The 19,439-nt window shown below is 46.2% G+C and overlaps 1 protein-coding gene across 8 annotated transcripts in view; it reads left to right on the top strand.

Annotated features, from left to right (window-relative positions):
• Nucleotides 1-19,439, top strand: part of HIRA (histone cell cycle regulator) — a 90,300-nt gene that overhangs the window by 350 nt on the left and 70,511 nt on the right. The gene's annotated exons all lie outside the window — the stretch shown is intronic.

Genomic DNA, 19,439 nt, shown 5'->3' with positions numbered 1-19,439 from the left:
GGCCTGGGGCTGAGCTTTCGCCGCCCACCCGCGCTTCGTGGCGGGGAGCGGCCCTTGGCGCCGCCGGCTCCTGCCGCTCGTCTGCCTCTGCCGGGATGTGCTCGGATGGTCCGGTGTGTGAACCAGGGGGTAGTCCTGTGGCCGTTCGGTGGCGGGGTGAAGACCTGAGATCTGCACGTCTCTGCCGTGACTGCCCCTGCCGAGGCCTGCATCTGGTGACAGTGCCTCCATTTGGGGGACTGTGGCTCAGGGCTGAGGTGCCCCAGCCGAAGGAGCCGCGTTTATGCTGAGCTGGGGCGTTCGGGCGACTTGGGTTGGGGCCTGTAGAGCACAGGTGCTCTAGGAGAGGGCTTTCTTTGACGTTGTGGCAGTGGCCCAAAGCGCTCCCTGGGGATGGGCTCTTCCCGTCCTCCGGTTGGGAGCAGACCCTGGGGCAGAGAAGCCCGCGGTAACCAGTGGTTTTGTCCTAGCTCTGCTCTGCTGGCACAGCTGCTGCGGGAGTTGGCCTTTGCTCCCCAAGGAGGGGAGGGGAGGGGAGCCCCCATCTCCCTGCTGGCAGCACTGAAGCCCAGGGAGCTCCCTCCAGCCTAGGACGGTAGCCCTGCGTCCAGCGCGTCTCTGATTCTGTCTGGTTCCTTATTTCTACTTTGCAGTGCGACTAGAGGGAGCTACAGTTTTCTTTAGAGCAAGTAGAGTGGATGCTCTTGCCTTTTTTATACATCTAGCTTTTTAGTTTGTGACTTGATCCCATGATGCTTTCTACTATTGTAACTAAACTGAACTGAAAATGTCTGTGTTCTTTTCGGTTGGAAGTGCTCTCTCCTTCCATCTTCTTGTGTGACATCTTTCTCATTTTTCAGGGCCCAGGTGACGTCACCTTTTCCTTTTGTTACCATTTCTCCTGAGTTATTCCACTAACTCTGTCCCTGTGGGTGTACTTCCCATATGCCCCCCAGGGCAGGGACTGCCTCGCTCCCCCCTGTATTCCCTGCCACACACTCAGCAACGCCTTCTATGTAAAAACTACATGACAAATGTTGGCTAACACAGGTAAGAAGATTAATGTTTTCATAATTGACAAAGACACAACTAGGTTCATGGTGCATGAAAGCAAAAATGGTGAACTTCAGTTTCACTTCTCCTGTGTTGATCTCCAAGAGCATTTCTTGATGTATAGTGTGCAGATCTTCCCCTGGAGAACTCGCCGAACGTTCAGTAATTATAGATTGTAGTGTTTGTAAAGTAGGGAAGGAGAGGTTTTATTATGAACTAGTTTGCTGTGTAAGTGAAGGTCTGAAGGAATTTTTATTTCAAAATGCTTTGCCTAGATCAGTATGTGTGAATAGTCTACCCTTCTCCAGTCTCTCTTTTGCCTTCTGTCATATAATTTCTAAATTCGTGATAGTCTCCTTTGTAGAATACAAGTTTTATGCTGTGTAAGTCTAAGTCAGTCAAGATGCTTAAGTGACTGTCTAGGTACAAATAAGTGAGAATTTGCAGCCAGGCCAGCAGCCAAACATCCCAGCCTGGCTAACATCTGTTGCCAATCTTTTTTTCCTCCTCCTTCTTTTCCCCAAAGCCCCCCAGTACATAGCTGTATATTCTAGTTTAGTTGTAGGTCCTTCTGGTTGTGCTGTGTGGGACGCCGCCTCAGCATGGCCCCAGGAGCGCTGCTAGGTCTGCGCCCAGGATTGGAACTGGCAAAACCCTGGGCCACCGAAGCAGAGTCTGCAAACTTAACCATACAGCCACAGGGCCGGCCCTGGGACTTAACTTCTTTTAAACTTGTACTTTGTAAAATTTCCCTTTTTTTTTTTAAATCTCCTGAAATCAACCCCTGTCTCGTCTCATTGAGTGTTCAAAAGTACTGTCAGGGGAAAGTACCACTATTCTGAAGGACATGATGATGGTCTGGGTCACTACTGAGCAGTCCTTTAAAGACGAGTGAATGGTGGAAGCTGTTGAGGGCAGGGGCTACTTAGCCACAGTGCTAGGTAGTGGCCAGTAAAATCGAGCTTACTTTGGATTAACAAACTAAAAAGCCCGCGGTGCTTTGGCGCGTGCATCATTGCTCTTTCTGGCTTCCTGACTCTGTATTCATGTCTCCCAACTCATTTTGCAGGTTGAACGTATTTGTTCAGGTGTCTGAGAGTCCAAAGAGGAAAGGAGCAGAGAGCCCAGCCTTTTCCCCATGGTGGTGGGATCCATTCAGACAGAGTGGAGAGGGCAGCTGGAATAGAGCAGGTTGAAGGCAAAGGGAGAACTATTTTTGGGGGGATAGGCATACTTTTGGTCTTCATTTTCCTGGTTGAAAATAGTGGAAAGACCGTTCCTCTAGGGTAGGGTTTCTCAGTCTCAGCACTGTTGATATTTTGAGCCATATAATTGTGGGAAATGTCCTATGTGTTGTAGGATGTTAACAGCATCCCTGGCCTTGACCCACCAGATGCCAGTAGTGCCCCACACACACCCAATTGTGACAACCAAAAATGTCTCCAGACATGGCCACTGTCCCCTGTTGGCCAAAATCACCCCTGGTTGAGAATCACTGCTCTCAGGGGATCAGTAAGTTTATAAATCTTAAAGTTGTCACATCACAGTGAAATGAGCCTTGAACATGACATCAGACTGGCTTTAAGATGCCATCATTCATTAGCTGTAGATTCTTCGGCTTGTGTCTTTACTTCTGGCCTTGGTCAAGCTAAATAAATATAAAGACTCGTTCCTATCATTTCACTCTGTAGCCAAATATAGACGACTGTCTTAAATTAAGATGTATAATAAGAGCTAATAATACTTATCACTTATATAGAAGCTATGTGCAGGGCACTGTTCACACACACACACACGTTTTACTCTGTGTTCTTGGATATAGTATTTCTTATATATTTAATTTTATTTTAGGCTTGGCTAAAATAAGGTTAATTTCTAATTTAGGTTATGACCATATATTAGTCAGAGAGTGAAAGTGGTTGGGGTTTTTAGTTGTAGAAAACATAATTTGTTTAGAAAATTTCATTGAGATTCATAGTTCTTCCCATCCCTCGGCCTTTGTTCCTGAGAGTTTTTTCTGTAATTCTCATTCCTGGGCGGACAGCACTCGTGCTCAGCTCTTCAGTAAAGCCTGTTCTCACTAGAAGGGCCGAGACTGAAAGCAGCCTCTTCCTCCTTTGGCCTCTGGCTCACGCTTAGATGGGAGTGTAGGGGAAAGGTGTTTGGCAGATTTTCAGTACTGGGATAATTGGTCAGTTAATCACATTGCTTTATGGTGTGTTTTTCTCCTGTCCTGTGATTGGATTATTTTTTTTCTATCCTGTCTCATTCCAGAAAGGATTTTAAGACACACTACTGAGACATATACTGCATCTGGATAAAAATAAATAAGTCAGCTTGAAGGGGAAGTGTGGGCAGGATGAATGTGGAAAGGGCCTGCACAGCTGCTGGAGGGGCACTGCAGACCAGTCTCTGAGAACAGGCGGGGCGGGATCCTTACGGTGATCCGTTATGATTACAGTGGGCGTTAAGATAAACTTCGCCGTTGCTCTAGTTCATGGGTTCTCAAACAGGCCAATGTCTGGAGACATTTTTGGTTTTCATAGCTGAGTGGGTGAATGCTACTTGTATCTAGTGGGGAGAGGACAGGACTGCTGCTGAACATCCTGCAGCATGTAGGACATTTCCCCACAACAAAGGATCATTGAGCCCAAACCGTCAGTAGTGCCCAGGTTGAGAAACCCTGCTTTAGATAAGAACTTCTTTGTTGTTATTTACCTTTTTATGTATTTGTCTCATCATTCCAACTAGATTGTAATCTTTTGAGGACAAGAATTTTGCCTTTTCTTTTCGAGTCAGACAGCCCTGTTCTTGAGTCTCTGTTCTCTGCTGCTCACCAAATATGTCGCAGAAGATGTTTTTCATCTCTTTTCCTGATCTGTTAAATGAAGCCAATGGCACCGGCCTCACCTGCTACCTGTGAAGGCTCAAGAAATGCGAGCTCTCTCCACTCTGTCCCTCACTGTCTCACTGACCTGAAGGCAGGAGGTGAACTTAAGAAAATAACCAGACTACCTCTGAAGAGGATTCAGAAGAAAACTGGATGGGCTTTGCTTTGGAGGATACGCATGTGGATTTTTCACTGATTTATGCACCAAACATTGAACCCTTATGGAGAGAAGTTCTTTGGGGACTAGAGGAAAATAAGGCTATCCCTGTGTATGGAAAGCTTTGCGGTAGGTGGGAGACAAGGCGTATGCACCACATTCTAGAGTGCAGGGCAGATGGAAACCAGAGCTGCGTGAGTGAGCCACGATAGCCCCAGGGAGGACAGCCTGGATAGTGGGTGTGCCCTTGGGCTGAGCCTTGACCAGAGAAGGATTGTGATGGCAGAGAAAGTGCTGCCTCTGTGGAAGCATCAGGAGCAAAGGCCTGGGGTTGAGAGCATTTAGGAGAAGGCAGAGCATCTTACGGAGTGAGACTGAATGGGGGAAGGGAGAATGGGGCTGGGAGGCACAGCCTTGAGCACCTTGCTAGAAGCTTGGCCTTCTTTCTGGGGGTTGGGGGAGGGAAGGATTGAGGTTTCTCAAGAGGCTGGATGTAACATCCAACCTGTGTCTCTGGAAGGCCCTGGAGGATTTAAAAGGCAGTTCCCTAGGTCTTGGTGAGAGGTGATGAGAGAAACAGGAAGGTCACTGGTGGTGGAGGTGAGAAGGAGTGGGTAGGCACTGAAGACAGGGCCAAAGCAGGTGACTGTAGATTTGGGTCCCTTAGTATGTTGGAGAAAGAGTAGGCATGAAGGCTAGGAAATGGGATTTTCTTAAACATTTGTTTTAATCTAGAAGTGATTGAAAAGATGTTTTCACTATATGAGCAGAATCGTAGTTATACAGCTGAGAGGGACCTCTGGGCAGCATCTGGCCTCGGCCGCTGAAGGAATTTGCTGCCATTGCACTGATCCTGTTGGTGACCTGGGAGAGGGGGCTGTGTCTGCCTTGAACCCTCCTTTTCCCCAGAGGTTGCTAGGCTACCCCATTCCTCCAGGGTGTTTGTCTATAGACTGCAGAGGTGTCTAGCACATTAAACATACGTCTGGAATTAGCCCTGGGAACCCAAAATTGATGCAAGCACATTTTATCATCCTGCCAAGATGAGCAACAACACCTAGAGAGGTGAGTGGAGCCATCAGCAGTGTCTACATTGTTAAATAGCAGAAAGGGAATGTCGCAGATACTGTGGGTTGCCTGCTCCCTTATTCCTTTCCAGCAGAACCTCAGTTTTTTTTCAAATATCTGCCCTCTTCTGCAGGCCAAGCTGCCAGGGCAAGTCTTGATAGCCCTAAGCTGGTGTGTGGGTGAATACCTGGGATTTGTTGGGGAACAGACATGCAATGCTATTCCAGCCAGTAAGACTGGGATTGGGTGTCTGCTCAGGGCTCCTGTGGAATCGAGTAAGAAGAGATGCTTGGGAGAACCATCTGCTGGACTTCGCTAGGTCTGCACGAGGCAGCCAGCCTGTGACTTTGAGAACAGGGCTCACACTGAGGGTGACAGGAGGGGAAGATGGAAGGACATGACTCCTTAAGCTGCTAAATTAATGAACTCTGAAGCTGACCCATCTCAGGACTTGTTATATGAGTTAGTAGCTTACCCTTGAAGTTTTCTATGACTTGCAGGGAAAGAAAATAATCCCTAGCAGTACAGCTTGCAGATGGAAACTGAGGCTGAGTGAAACGAGGTGACCTCTCCAGGATTACATTAGATGAAAAGGGGATGAGTTGGGCTTCTCACCCAGACTCCAGTTAGAGCTCAGGCTTACTCGTTCTAATTACCAAGTGGTGGTCTCTGTGCTGAGGTTGGCCACCTCTGTCTTAGAGAGCTTCAAGAAGGAACTTTCAGAGACCATGTGGTACAGCTTGGTATTAGGAGTCCCCTCATGCTTCGATATTGTTGTCCTATGGCTGCTTCTGTAGCCACTCGGAGGACCTTGGGGCTTCTAAGCTGGCAGGTTTCTCTTGAGGTGTACTTGATGGCCTTCTCTGGCTTTTGGTTTTCGAGAGTTCTCCAGTCATGGGGTATCAACAGAATGCTTTCAGGAGGGGCAGGGTGGGGCCTGTGCCCCAGTCATGGACTTTGAGTCTTCCCCATTGACCTGCTTGAGCCAGCTAGGTCACATGCCCTCTGTTACACTGTTGCCTGCTGGCTTAGATAGGGGAGGGGTAAATACCAGAATAAAATTGGGGTTCTGCTAGGGACCTCCCCACTGAAAGCAAGCTTTTGGAGGGCAGAGGCTCTGTCTTTGCTCATGCTCTAGCCCCAGGGCCTAGGACAGTGCCCGGCACTCCCTGCAGTAGGTCCTCAGTAAATGTCAAGTGAGTGTTGAACGCTGGAGGAAAGTTGACAGAGGATAGCTTGTGGACGGGCAGCCCACAGTGTCTGCTACCCTTGGCTGGTAGAGTTGGCTTGCTTCATAAAACTTCCTGTTCATCCTGGCTCGCTCTTTTAATAGATCAGACTTTCTGGTGGAATCACTGGGAATTCCAATGATGAGAGGAAGCGTTCTGCCCAAGCGCTTACCCAAGGAACCATTTACATAATTGTGTCTTGGAGCTTTCCGTTTTAGGAAGGGGAGTAGATGAAACAGAACAGATAGCAAATGGTTTAGAACACTCCCGGCAAAAAAAAAAAAAAACCATTTAGGTCAAAATTTGTTGCTTTTAAAAGCAGTACCTGCCTTGATGCGTTAACCAACCTAGGACAAGTCACAGGGAAGCTACCCTGGCCAGAGCCACCGTGGTGAGGGACAGACAGAAGAGGCAGCAAGTCTCATTTGAGGGCCAGGAATAGACCTTCATAGGAGCAGACTCATGGTCTGCTGTATCCTCCAACAGAAGGTCCTGCACATAGAGACACTCAATAAATTCGTCATTCAACAAATAATGAGTGCCAGTTGTGTGCCAGGGGCTACAGGCCGTGAACCAACCAGCATTCCAGAATCTGTTGAGGAGTAGCATGTGATGCATTCTAGCCAGTGAGAATGAGAGGGGTATCTGCTGGGGTCGTCCTGTGTATGCTAAAAGGGAGGTGTAGGAGAAGAGTGTACTGGGGAGACAGACAGCAGACATCATAAACAAGAGCAGTTACAGGGAGCGCTAGGTAGGAGAGTGGGGAGAAACAGCAGACAGAGATGAGGAGCACTGGGATAGGGGTGGAGCATGGGAGAATTTTAAATAGGGTAGTTTGGGAAGGCCTGAGTGAGAAGGTAACGTGTGACAAAGACCTCGTTACAGGAAGCAGACTGTGAGCTGGAGAGTTTTGCATGCAGGAGAATTATCAGAGAGTGCTCTTGGAATCCCACCTGCAGGAGAATGAGGGAGGCAGGACTGGGCAGGGAGAAGTTGAGCTGTAATGCAAGTTCAAAAACCACAGCCAACCCCATGGGGGCTCTGCAGCTGGGATAGCCCTTCAGAGTTGTTCTGAGTTGTGGTGAGGAGCCCAGGCCTCATATTCCCACGTCCACAGTCATTGGGCACTGGCTGTCCTGGGGAGGGGGCTTGACCTTGGTTGAAGCAGTTCTTCCACTGAGGGCAGGTCCCACCTGGAGAACAACTCAGCTGAGGGCTTTCACAGGCGGCCAGCATTCCTACAGCTGGCACATCCGTTCATTCCTGGAGGGAGGGGACCTGGACAGGGTACCAGAGCATCCACGACAGGTCTGATGGAGGTGAGGAAGGCAGCCATCTGAGCATTCCAGGCAGAGAGAACAGCCAGAACCTGCCTGGCGGGTTTGAGGAATAGCAGGAATGTCTTGTGATTGGAGCGAGACTGGAGCAATGCAAGGGCAAGAGCACAAAGAGGTAAGGCAAGAGAGAAACAGTGAACAGACTGGGAGGACCTAGTTGGCTGCTGGTTGGCTGAGTGGCCTCTCTGCCTTCTCCTGCTGGAAAACAGTAGAGGTCCATTCTAGAGCTGTTGTTAAGGAACAAGACAAATATCTTTGTTTTTGTGACAATTGCTAAATATAATTATACTAGGATACTTCTTATGATGTATGTGTGGATCTGGATAATGATGCATTTTGTGATTTAATACTTTTAATTTGTAAAATGTGAAATTATTCTTCTTAGTATCAAAGTAATACCTGTTCAATTTAGGAAAAATTAGAAAATGCAGAAAGGAAAACACATTGTTAAAACTTTTTTAATGTGGTCTTTCAGACCATTCGGGGAAGAAAATAACTGGATGACTGGATGCTTTTTAGGAAAAAACACACATTTAGTGTACATACCGTTTTATAAAAGTATCTGAATTTTTTAAGACCCTAGCCAAATCCCCAATACCATACCCGATCCAGTGTTTCTCTTGTGTAGCCTCTCTTCAGACCTTGCATTGCACATCTGACTGGAATAGCTAAAATGTTGCTGTGCGTTTTCCACTTAAGTAATATTGTAGGTTTGTTATTTTCATTTCTTTTTTTAAAATTGAGGTATAATTGACATGTAGCATTATATAATTTCAGGTGTACAACATAATGATTCTGTATTTGTGTATATTGCAAAATGATCACCACAGTAAGTAGTTAACACCCATCACTATATATAGTTACAGAATTTTTTTTCTTGATGAGCACTTTTAAGATTTACTCTCTTAGCAACTTGCAAATACGCAATACAGTTTTATTAACTACAGGCATAACTCATTTTATTGTGCTTTGTTTTATTAAGCACTATGCAGATACTGTGTCTTTTACAAATTGAAGGTTTGTGACAACCCTGCGTCGAGCAAGTCTGTTGATGGCCATTTTTCCAGCAGTATTTGCTCACTTTGTGTCTGTCATATTTTGGTAATTCTTGCAATATTTCAAGCTTTTTCACTATTATTAAGTTTGTTACAGTGATCAGTGATCTTTGATGTTACTATGGTAATTGTTTTGGGGTCCCTTGAACTGCGCCCATATAAGGCAGGGAAGTTAATCGATAAATGTTTGTGTTCTGACTGCTCCACCAACACCCGTCTCTCTCCCTCTCCTCGGGCCTCCCTATTCCCTGAGACACAAACACAACCATTTTGAAATTAGGCCAATTAATAACCCTACAATGGCCTCTAATGGTTCAAATGAAAGATGAGTCACACGTCTCTCACTTTAAATCAAAAGCTACAAGTGATTAAGCTTAGTGAGGAAGGAATGTCCAAAGCTGAGATAGGCCAGAAGCTGGGCCTCTTGGGCCAAAAAGTTAGCCAAGTTGAGAATGCAAAGGAAAAGTCCTTGAAGGAAATTAAAAGTGCTGCTCCAGTGAACACAGGAGATAAGAAAGCAAAACAGCCGTATTGCTGATACGGAGAAAGTGTTAGTGGTCTGGGTAGAAGATCAAACCAGCCACAACATTCCCTTAAGCCGAAGCCTAATCCAGAGCAAGGCCCTAATTCTCTTTAATTCTACAAAGGCTGAGCGAAGTCAGGAAGCTGCGGAAGAAAAGGTTGAAGCCAGCAGAGGTTGGTTCATGAAATTTAAGGAAAGAAGCGTCTCCGTGACGTGTAAGTGCAGGTGAAGCAGCAAGTGCTGATGCAGAAGCTGCAGCGAGTTCTCCAGAAGGTCCGGCTAAGATCATTCATGAAGGTGGCCACTCTAAACAACAGATTTTCAGTGTAGACAGAACAGCCTTGGATTGGAAGAAGACGCCATCTAGGACTTTCGTCGCTAGGGAGGAGAAGTCAGTGCCTCCCTTCAAAGCTTCAGAGGACAACCTGACTCTCTTGTTAGGGGCTAATGCAGCTGGTGACTTGAAGGTGAAGCCTGATCATTTATCATTCCAGAAAGCCTAGGGCCCTTAAGAATTGTGCTAAATCTACTCTGCTGTGCTCCATACCTGAAATGACAAAGCCTGGATGACAGCACATCTGTGTACAACATGGTTTACTGAATATTTTAAGCCCACTGTGGAGACCTACTGCTCAGAAAAAAAGATTCGTTTCAAAATGTTACTGCTCACGGTCGCCCTGACCTGGTCGCCCAAGAGCTCTGATGGAGATGTGAACGAGATGAGTGTTGTTTTCACGCCTGCTAACACAGTATCCATTCTGCAGCCCATGGATCAAGGAGTCATTTTGAAATACATCTCCTAAGGCTCTAGCTGCCATGGATCGTGATTCCTCTGATGGATCTGGGCCAAGTAAATTGACAACCTTCTGGAAAGGATTCACCATTCTAGACGCCATTAAGAACATTTATGATTCATGGGAAGAGGTCCAGATAGCAGCATTAACAGGATTTTGGAGGAAGTGGATTCCAGCCCTCATGGATGAGTTTGAGGGTTCCAGGCTTCAGTGGAGGAAGTAGCTGCAGATGTGGAAGTGGCAGGAGAACTAGAGTCAGAAGAGGAGCCTGCGGAGGACTGAACCGCTGCAATCTCCTGACAGATGGATGGGTGAGGAGCTGTTTCGTGTGGATGAACAGAGAAAGTGGTTTCTTGAGATGGAATCTCCTCCTGGTGCAGATGCTGTGACGATTGTTGAAATGACAACCAGGGATTTAGAATCTGACATAATCTTAGTTGGTGAAGCAGCGGCAGGGTTTGAGAGGATGGACGCCAGTTTTGAAAGAAGTTCTCCTGCGGGTAAAATGCTGTCGAACAGCATCGCACGCTGCAGAGAAATCATTGGTGAGAGGAAGAGTCAGTCAGTGCGGCCAGCTTCACTGTTGGGTTATTTCAGGAAATTGCCACAGCCACCCGAACCTTCAGCAACCCCCGCCCTGATCCGTCAGCGGCCATCGGCACCGAGGCCAGACCCTCCACCAGCAAAAGGATCACGACTCTCTGAAGGCTCAGATGATGGTTAGCATTTTTTAGTAATAAAGTACTTTTTAATTATGTACATTGTTTTTTTAGACATAATGCTATTTTACACTTAATAGACTACAGTGTACATAAACATAACTTTTATATGCACTGGGAAACTGAAAAATTCGTGTGACTCGCTTTATTGCAATATTCCCTTTATTGTGGTGGTCTGGAACCAAACCCTCAATATCTCAGACGTTTGCCTGTATAATTTTCTTAATTGTGATCATTGTTAATCTAACAGGATTTACCCCCATGGGAATGTTATTCTTAATTGCTGTTAATTTTCTAATGGAACTGAGTGGAAGAGATGATTATATTTATGGAAATCCATTTTGCTGGTAACTTTTAAGGAATATCTCTGTTGTACAAAATTAGAGAAGAAAAGAGTATGAGGAAAGAGATAGGGACTGTTACCAAAATTTTCCTGATTGTGTGTTGGCAAACGCTGCGGGAGGAGTGATTACGGTCTATAAATGATATACATGGCACTCTCTTCTCATTTAGTTCGTGGCCAAGGGGAAAAAAAACACGGTTGTATGATTGCTACAACTTCCTTCCTTTGCTATGTTTTGAATCTTTCAGCCACCTGACGCCTATGAGATGTCATTGCTTACTTACTTAAGTAAGTAGTGCTTACTTAAGAAAGCTGGAGAAGCTTTTGTGGTTGAAAGTGGTAGAGACAACAGCAGGAGCAGATGGCTCTGTGAGCCAGCCAAGGCTGTGCTTCCCACCTGCAGGTGGTTGGTGACATCTGAGTCCCCACCTCAGGAGATGAGGAGCCTGCCTCTCGAAGATTGGGAAGGTAGTGACCCTGAAAGTATGTTTGAATTTGGGACCTTTGACACAGGTTTCCTCCAGGCATTAAGAGCAACAAGTATTTATTGAGAGCCTACAATGTGCCAGGCCACAGCTCTAGGTACTGGGAATGACTCCGACTAAAACAGACAAAAACTGCTGAGCTGTTGGAGTTTACATTCTGCCAGGTGGGATGGACAGACATAGAATAAAAGAAATTATATAATATGTTAGAACTTGCTAAGAAAAAAACAGATAAGTATTAGGGAAATTGGTTGTGCCAGGCTGGGGAAGTGATGCTTTCAATACTTCTAAGTATGGTAATTAGAGTAGGCCTCATGAGAGGGCAACATTGAGCCAAGACTAGGAGGTGAGGAAGGAGCCGTGGTGGGTATCTGAGAGAAGAGCTTTGGTGGAGGAAAGAGCCAGTGCAGGGTGCTGGCTGGGAGTGCTCCCAGTGCAGTCTAGGAACAGAGAGGAGGCAGGCACTGGGCTGGTGATTGGAGTGTGTGTGGCGGGGGGTGGGAGGGCCAGGAGATGAGGCAGAAAAGTCGTGGCGGGTGCGGCTATTGTGCTGGGCCTGTTCTCCTGTCTGAGGGACAGACTTAACTGATGAGCAAACGGCAGGTGGAGCAGGTTTGGGTGGAAAGATTAGGAATTCCATTGTGGGGAAGTTAAAGATGAGATGTCTGGTAGGCAGCTGGATAGAGGAGTTACCTGCACGTTAGAGTGCTTAGGTGCAAGTGTTTCTCCAGAGAGATTGCTGGTTGAGGAGTGTGCACATTATCACCTGCACAAGAAAAGAATCAGTTTTGTTATAACAAGCACTGGTGTTTTGATATTTACCTTTAATACCCTTATATTATTACACACACATATATATAGTTGTTTAAAAATTGACCTTATGTATATATGTGTTTATTTCTCATTGAGATAATTGTAGATTTGTGTGCATTTGTATGAAATAATACTGAGAAATCTGTTGTACACTTTGCCCAGTTTCTCTCAGTGGTAACATTTTGCAAAACTACAGTATAATATCACCTTGACATTGACACAGTACACCTGTCCTATCCAGATTTCCCTGCTTTTATTTGTACTCATTTGCATGTGGGTGGATGTTTAGTTCTATACAGTTTGTCACCTGTGTAGGTTCATGTCTCCACCACTACACTGAACAGTTCCAACACCTTTTATAGCCATACCCACCTCCCTCCTGTGCCCTTCCACCATATGTGTGTGTGTGTGTGTGTGTGTGTGTGTGTATTTTTTGGTTTGGTTTTGGTTGGCATTTTTTAAAGTTGTGGTAAAACACACATGAGATAACATTTACCATCTTAACCACCTTTTAAGTGTCTAATTCAGTAGTGTTAAGTATATTCACATTGTTGTGCACTGATCTCCAGAGCGTTTTCATCTTTGCAAAACTGAAACTATGTATCCATTAAGCAACAACTCCCCATATTCCCCTCCCCCGAGTCCCTGGCAACCACCAGTCTACTTTGTCTCTATGAATTTGACTACTATAGAGACCTCATATAAATGGAATCATACCGTATTTATGCTTTTGTGACTGGCTTATGTCAATTAGCATAAGGTCTTTGAGGTTTGTCCATGTTGCAGCATGTGTCAGAATTTCCTTCCTTTTTAAGGCTGGTTGATAGTCCATTGTATGGATATACCAGTTTTCTTATCCATTCATCCATCAGTGGACACTTGGGTTGCTTCCACCTCTTAGCTACTATGTATAATCCTGCTGTGAATATGGACGTACAAATACCTCTTTGAGATCCTGCTTTCTGTTCTTTTGGATACGCACCCGGAAGTAGAATTGCCAGATCAAAGGGCACTTATATTACATTTTTAATTTTTAAGGAACCAGGCTACTGTTTTCCATAGTGGCTGCACCGTTTTCCATTCCCACCAGCAGTTGTTATTTTTTTCTTTTCTTTCTTTTTTTTTTTGATAGTAGCCATCCTAATGGATGTGAGGTGGTATCTCATTCTGGTTTTGACTTTCGTTTCTTTGATAGTGCATGATGTTGAACATCTTTTCATATGCTTGTTAACCATTTGTATATCTTTTTTGGATAAATGTCTATTCAAGTCCTTTGCCCATTTTTGAATGAGGTTTTTTGGTTTTCATCATTGAGTTTTAGGAGTTCTCTAGATATTCTGGGCTTAATCCCTTACCAGATATATGATTTGCAAATATTTTCTCCCATTCTGTCAGCTGCCTTTTTATTCTGTTGATAGTATCTTTTGAGGGACAGAAGTTTTTAATTTTCAAGAAGTCCAGTTTGTCTATTTTTTCTCTTAATGCCTGCACCTTTGCTGTCATATCAGAGGAATCACAGCCAAATCCATTGTTGTGAAGCTTTTCTCTGTGTTTTCTTGTAAGAGTTTTATAGCATTAGGTTTTACATTTGGGTCTTTGATCTCTTTAGAGTTAACTTTTGTATGTGGTGTTAGATAAGGGTCCAGCTTCATTCTTTTGCATGTGAATATTCAGTTTTCTTAGACTATTTGTTGAAAAAACTGTCCTTTTCTCATTGAATGGTCTTGACACCCGTGTCAAAAATCACTTGACCACATATGCAAGGGTTTATTTCTGGGCTCTCTCTTCTATTCCATTGGTCTATGTGTCTGCCTTCATGCCAGTAACACACTGTTTTGATTTCTGTGGCTTTGTTGTAAGTTTTGAAATCAGGAAGAGTGAGACCGTCCACTTTGTTCTTTTTCAAGATTCTTTTGGCTATTCTGGGTCCCTTGAGATTCCATATGAACTTTAGGATGGGTTTTTCTATTTCTGTGAAAAATGTCATTGTAGGGGCAGGCCTGGTGGCGCAGCAGTTAAGTTCGCACATTCCGCTTCGGTGGCCCAGGGTTCACCAGTTCATATCCCGGGGTGGACATGGCACCACTTGGCAAGCCATGCTCTGGTAGGCGTCCCACATATAAAGTAGAGGAAGGTGAGCATGGGTGTCAGCTCAGGGCAAGTCCTTCTCAGCAAAAGGAGGAGAATTGGTGGCAGATGTTAGGTCAGGGCTAATCTTCCTCAAAAAAAAAAAAAAAGTTGTAGTTTGAATAGGAATTGCGTTAAATCTGTAGAGTTTTGGGTATTATTGACATCTTAATGAGATTGAGTCTTTCAGTTCATTGAACACAGGAATCTTTCCATTTATTTGTGTCTTATTTAATTTCTTTCAGCACTGTTTTCTAATTTTCAGTGAAAAGTCTTTGGCCTCCTTGGTTACGTCTATTTCTAAGTTTTGTTTTGCTGAGGGAGATTTGCCCTGAGCTAACATCTGTTGCTGATCTTCCTTTTTTTGTATGTGAGCTGCCGCCATAGCATGGCTGCTGACAGACAAGTGGTGTAGGCCTGTGCCCAGGAACCGAACCTGGGCCAACAAAGCAGAGCACGCCAAACTTTAGCACTAGGCCACCAGGTCTGGCCCTCTGAGTATTTTCTTAAATTCTATTTTTTTTTTTTAAAGATTTTATTTTTTTCCTTTTTCTCCCCAAAGCCCCCCAGTACATAGTTGTATATTCTTCGTTGTGGGTCCTTCTAGTTGTGGCATGTGGGATGCTGCCTCAGCGTGGTTTGATGAGCAGTGCCATGTCTGCACCCAGGATTCGAACCAACGAAACACTGGGCCGCCTGCAGCGGAGCGCACGAACTTAACCACTCAGCGACAGGGCCAGCCCCTCTTAAATTCTATTTTAAATGGACTTGTTAATTTGTTTTTTGTATTTCACTGTTAATGTATAGAAATGCGACTGATACTCATTGATTTTGTATCCTTCAAGTTTACTAAATTTGTTTATTCTGTGGACTCTTTAGGATTTTCTACATCATGTCTTTTGTACCCACCTTGTATTTTAATATTGTTCTGTAACTTCTTTTTTCACTTAATAAATGTTTTAAACATTTTCCCATGTTTCATTTTTAATTACAAATTTACCAAAATTTGTTAAAACCAAGTATTATTGGGCTGTACAGGAGAAGTGTTCCTAGGAACAACATACAATAGGTGAAGGCCTCAACTTCCCAAGGCTTCCATTCCAGCAGGACATGCTCATGGATGTTCCAGTCGACTCTGCCCAGTGAGCTGTCTGAGAGTGAAAGCCCAGAGACAGGAGCAACGGTCTTTGGCCGCTGAGAGCGCTGGCTACTCTTGTTTGCTTCTCTGGCCAGCGCTCTCTACTTGGAGTTTAGGTTTCACGCTTAGGCCTCCTCAGGCATCTTTCCCCTGATGTGAGGGAGGAGGACTCTGCCTGACTGTACCCTGTCAGTTAGAGCATTCATGCCTCAGTCCTCAGATCTGCAACTCCCAGAGAGGAGACACTGGCTATCTGTTCTGCCTCTGGAGAGAGTGACAACAGGGTACTATGTGTGGACTGACGAGGGGTCTAGGAAGTCTGGGAGGGGTGACTTGGAGGCAGAGCCCCGAGGAGAATGGGCTGTGGCGGGTGTGCAGGGAGAGCATGCTGGCCACAGGTTCGGAGGAGATGAGGTTGCCTGGTGGCTCCAGGGTACAGGGAGTGTGTTAATTTATCTTTTGTCTCTATCTCTGTGCAAAGAAAGGCCAAACCCTGGAAGTAGTTGGGAATGTGTCTTTATCATTATGCTGTGCCACATGAAAAGTTCTCTAACTAGTCAAGCCAGACGTTCCTTTTCCTGAGTTCCACCTCAAAGAGCCCTTTAGAAAAAGGCGGTCGTTCTCACTGGGGGAATGTGAGCCACTGTTTTCCTTGGGACTGAAAGATCTAGTGCTGTAAGGAGATGGGGAGCCAGGACCATGCTGGTGGCTTTGTGTAGGCCTACCACCATATTTCATCTGATCTGTGGTGCATCAATATGCTGCCAGTTACACCAGTCATGCCTTTCACCAAGGCGCATCCTGATCTCAGAAGTGTTCACATGTGGACATCTTATGCATCTTATGTATGCATCTTAGAAGCAACGTGATACAGCATCTTAATCTGTCTCATAAGGGGCTTGTAAGGGTGAATGTGTCCTCCCCATTTTGCAGATTAGAAAAGTGGTGTTTGGAGAGATTAAATAACTTACTCAAGGCTATATATATTGGTGAGCGGCAGAGCTGAGAATTCAACCCTGGGGTGTTTAATGCTAAAACCCAGGCCTATTCTCAACCCTCATTTCTGCCTTTCCCTGGAGCCATGAGGCCCCCTCCGACTAAACAATTCCCTTCCAGTCTTAACAACAAAAGCCACTGCTCCACACGGCTGTGTGGAGCCACAGCGTGCATCTGACCTAGCATTCCCCTGCTTCAGAGGTAGCTGTAGCACTCCTCACTGGTGCCTTGCCGAGCCCTGTCTGTCTCCAGAGCCTCCACTCTCTCCAATCCCAAGCTTCGCTCTACTCTACAGCATGTTGGGCTCCTTCTTGATTCCATTGCTTGTCCCCTCTACCTGAAATTCCCCTCCCACACCCTTCTGGCTGGCTTTTCCTCAACCTTGGGGACTCAATTGAGTTGTGATTTCTGTAGGAAGCCCTGGGCTAAGGCAGGTTGCTTTCTACCTGAAGAGGCTTCCGTTGCTGGACTTATCAGTGAGGTTCATGTGATTATCTGCATTCTGGGAACTTCCTGAAGGCTGGACTGAGCCTTCTACATCTTTACTTTCTCACTGCTTAGCCCACTATCAGGCTCATGGTAGACAACCGTAAAGGTGGATGAATGAGAAAACATCCTGTTCATCCTGAGAGTGGGTGTGGTGGGAGGGACTTGGGCTGTGCTTGGTACCTGTGCAGGTGAGCCCCTCAACCGGCCTGGCTTGACTGTGTGTGCTCTTGGGGAGCCAGGCTGGCCTGTGACTTGCAGGTGAGTGATTTTCTTGTGCTTGAGGAGACATGGAATGCAGTGTCTCACAGACTTAAACAACTGAAAAGCACTCCAAGGGCCAGGTGGATGCTCCTCCCTGGTGGCCTACTCAAGACTGATGCTGAGTCAGGCAGAACGTTTTGGGTTAAAATGACAAATGCTCAGCTCAGGCTGGCTTAAGCAGAAAAGTGAATGAATTGGCATTTGTGGTTATTTCTTGTTTAACAAACTACTCCAAAATTTGCTGGCTTAAAATGATGACTGTTTTATTACTTGTTTGTGATTCTGCAATTTGGCGGGGCTCAGTGTGGACAGCTCATCTCGGCTCCACACGGAATCTGCTGGAATGGCTCGAGCAGCTTGTGGCTACAGCAGCTCACCTGGGTCCTGTGTCTGAAGCCTTGATTCTCGCTGTTGTCTGGGTTTTTTGACCCTCTCCATGTGGCCGTCTTGGGCCTCCTCTCAGCAGAGTGGTCTCAGGGTGGTTGAACTTCTTACATGGCAACTGGCTTTCTCCAGAGGGCAAATGTTGAACTGCTGGACCTTTTGTGCTTAAGCCTGGACTGGAGCAGCGTCACTTCTGTTACATACTGTTAGTTAAAACGGGTCACAGGATCAGTCCAAATTCAAGGGGTGGGAAGTGCACGGGACTGAGGTGTCCAAAGCAGTGGTCAGCATAGCAAGTCCAAGGGCCCAAAACAGGTCATCAGGACCTGGTGCACGTGCATGCGCACTCTCACTTTCACTATGGCTCTTGCTCACTAATTTGCTTTCCACCTATAGGCTTTGCCTCATTTCCCTCCAGGCAGTGTCATCCTGACCCTCACAGCAGCTCCAGATGCACCCCCTCCCAGCTTCACCTAGAGGGGCAACACACCCCATGGTATTTAACACCTTGGGCTCTGGAGCCAGATATTTGGACTCTACCAGGCAGCTATGTAGCTTGGGCAACTTTCTTAACCTCTCTGTGTGCCTCAGTTTCCCCCATGGCAAAATGAGGATGTCAGAAGTATTTACCTCAGAGGGTGGTATGAGATTTAGAGAATGCCCTGAGCTGTGCTGCCTGCACGGTTTGAGAGGCATGTCAGATGCTCAAGAGCATGTCATGGACTGGGGAGAAGTCGGTCTGGCTTTGGAAAGGCAGGGCTCTGTAAGATATGCCCCAGCATGGCTGTGGCTCTCCTGGAAGGAGCAGCTGGCTGGGACCTCCAAGGCCTGGCCTGGGAGCCCCCAAGTGGAGATGGCAGCGCTGATGGGATTGAGGCTCCCCCACTGCTGTCCTTGCCATGCTTGGAGACATCTGCTCTTCTGAATTCCACAAGGCTCTTAGTGGTGCTAATTGGTCACTGTCCTCTTGTGTCTGGCAGGACTCCGAGCCTCGGTCTTAGCACTAGGCACCCTGGTCTCGCCATTCTTCACAGCTGTTGGAGCAGTGATGTCTGCACGGCTCGAGGCTGGGCCCACAGTCCCAATTGTCCTTTCTTGTTTCCCAAGCTTTCCTCTGAGGTACTTCTTGCAGCCCAAATGGGCGAGAAACCCACCTTCTCACAACTGCCTCCCTCCTGGTTCCTCAGCCTATGGGAAGGTGTGGCACATTCTCAGTGGCAATGTGTTGGATGCTGTGGCTTATCACACGTGGCAGCCACCTGGCCCAGGAAGGGCATGGGTGTGCCAACGTGGGCCTGAGTGCATAGGCAAGAAAGCACCAGTTTGAACACTTCCAGTCCTTCTCACCTGTGTTCTCAGCACCTATCTTCTTTCAGCTCACCATGTATAGTTTTCTGGATTCTTCCCTTGAAGATTAAGGTGGACTAATTAGAGTCTGCCCTGTCCAGGATATGGAAGAATTTTTTGCAGGCTCTCTTACCTCAGGCCTCTGTGAGTGCACTCCACTGCTGGGTCTGGCTCTTTCAGATCTGTATAGAGTGCCCAGCTGTCTTGGGGCTTGTCTTGTGAACTCTTAGA

Source organism: Equus asinus, chromosome 8, assembly GCF_041296235.1.
Source record: "Equus asinus isolate D_3611 breed Donkey chromosome 8, EquAss-T2T_v2, whole genome shotgun sequence".
Classification (NCBI taxonomy): Eukaryota; Metazoa; Chordata; class Mammalia; order Perissodactyla; family Equidae; genus Equus; species Equus asinus.
This window is presented reverse-complemented; position numbering and strand designations above follow the sequence as displayed.